This window comes from Eptesicus fuscus, chromosome 12 (genome assembly GCF_027574615.1).
Source record: "Eptesicus fuscus isolate TK198812 chromosome 12, DD_ASM_mEF_20220401, whole genome shotgun sequence".
NCBI classification, from domain to species: Eukaryota; Metazoa; Chordata; class Mammalia; order Chiroptera; family Vespertilionidae; genus Eptesicus; species Eptesicus fuscus.
Genome location: NC_072484.1, coordinates 91,306,753 through 91,308,958, shown reverse-complemented (window position 1 = coordinate 91,308,958; position 2,206 = coordinate 91,306,753). Strand labels below are relative to the sequence as shown.

The window sequence follows — 2,206 nt, the reverse complement described above, 5'->3', positions numbered from 1 at the left end:
GGGAGTAAAAGAAAAATCAAAACAGCTTTCTATTCAGTGTGTGTGTGTGTGTGTGTGTGTGTGTGTAAGAGAGAGACAGAGAGAGAGAGAGAGAGAGAGAGAGAGAGAGATTGAAAGAGAGAGAGAGAGAGAGAGAGAGAGAGAGAGAGAGAGAGAGAGAGAGAGATTGAAAGAGAAAAAGAGCAAGCAAGCTGTAAGAGGTGTGCTGAAATAGAGAGAGAGTGTCAATGACGCGTCCTAAGGTAAAATATGGCACTTCTGGGCAGAGAGGAATTCTAACCCACCCTCCCCACAGTGAGACAGTACCCTGTCTGGCAGTGGGAGTGTCTGTGAAATGGGGCTCCCCTCGCCAAACCTACCATCATCGCAGCCCCGAGGGGGACAGGCCCCCATGGCTGCCCTGGCCTGTTTGAGGACTTCTTGCTGACTGTTTAGTCAAAGTTAAATGTACTGTTAACAGCAGGGATTTTTTAAAAAATGAAGGTAAATAATTATTATTTTTTAAAAATATGGAATGCTTCACGAACTTGCGTGTGATCCTTGGCTAGGGGCCATGCTAACTTCTCTGTATCGTTCCAATTTTAGTATGTGTGCTGCCGAAGTGAGCTAAGGAATGCTCTTTGAAAACTAATGTAGAAGATGAAAAATTAATGTAAACTTCAAAAAATATTATATTTGTTAGCCTCATACATTTATTATAGCAGCAATTATTACAAACATTATTTTCTAAAGTTGATACTCAAAAGAGCTGAAAACAGAACCCCTTCTGCTTACTACCATTAGATTCATATTTTTTAGTTAATTACTTTTTCTGAATCTATATCAACACACAGTTAATTCTAAACGCTATTTGGAGATTTGCTCTATTTTGAAGTCTTTTTCCCTGCTTGCATTAAAAAATGAGTTAAAAATTCTCTCATAGTACTTAGAACAGTACTCAACCTTTCTAATGCCACAACCCTTTGATACAGCTCCTCATGATGTGGTGACTCCCAACCATAAAATTATTTTCGTTGCTACTTCCTAACTGTAATTTTGCTCCTGTTAATGAATCGTAATGTAAATATCTGTGTTTTCCGATGGTCTTAGGGTTGAGAACCACTGCTGTAGAGCCTAAGACCATCGGAAAACACAGATATTTGCATTACGATTCATAACAGTAGCAAAATTACAGTTATGAAGTAGCAACGAAAATAATGTTATGGTTGGGGGTCACCACAACATGAGGAGCTGTATTAAAGGGTCGCGGCATTAGGAAGGCTGAGAACCACTGACTTAGAGGAAAGGAAAGAAATCCATATTTACTAGATATTCACCTTCTTGCTGTTGTTTGTGAGCATTCACAAGAGTGGGAGTTAAAACTTGAGAGACGATTTCTCCTTTAGGAGTATTCTGCATGTGGGCCTTGTTCCAGATGTGTGGCAATGATTAGTTTGTTAATCATAATATAAGGGCCCCTTATGTCTGCATCTCTCTCTCTCTCTCTCTCTCTCTCTCTCTCTCTCTCTCTCTCATACACACACACACACACACACACACGCACACACACACACACACACACACAATGTAGCAAGTCAATTATTTTTGTTTCTAGCTTACATTTTTAATGAAAATCATAACTCACCCGGTAGATGTCTGATTAGATTTAGGGTCGGTCGTATACTTAATTGCTGGAGAGATTGTGAATGTGGTTATGAACGAACCTTTGGTTAGGCTGAAGTGATCTGAAGAGGGGAGATTCCTTGAGATCTTCCATTTTTACCATTGGCATTCTTGCTAAAATCCTCCATCTCTTTGGACGTTTCCACCTGAAAACAACAGCAACTCAGAGACTTGCTGGGTTTTAGTGTTTCTTACAGCAATGTACCCCGTTGGAACTGCACACCCACGAACTGGATCCCACGGGCTCTCCGATGGCAGGAAACAGCAGGCCCTCGCTCACGGCCTGAAGAATGCTGGCAGCATTCCTGGGGTTTGAGATCCGTTTTCACTATTTTGCTGTTGTTTTAATCATGTTACAAACTTGCGGGCTGTCCAAAACCCTTAGAGGTGACATCATTCATGGGAGAAAATGCAGCCTAGAGGGATGCAGGAAATGTGTCTGCTAAAAATTGCAAGAATTATGATAGAGGGTGATTTAGTTAGAGCTCCCGTAACAAAGTACCACCAACTGATGGCGGAAGCAACAGATGCTTATTTTCCCACA

General features: G+C 41.1%; 1 non-coding gene across 1 annotated transcript; it reads right to left on the bottom strand.

Moving 5' to 3' along the window:
• Window positions 1–503: 503 nt before the first annotated feature.
• Window positions 504–607, bottom strand: LOC114234043 (U6 spliceosomal RNA). The gene has a single exon (XR_003620240.2). It is a non-coding gene; the product is annotated as a U6 spliceosomal RNA (small nuclear RNA).
• Between the last annotated feature and the right edge of the window lie 1,599 nt (window positions 608–2,206).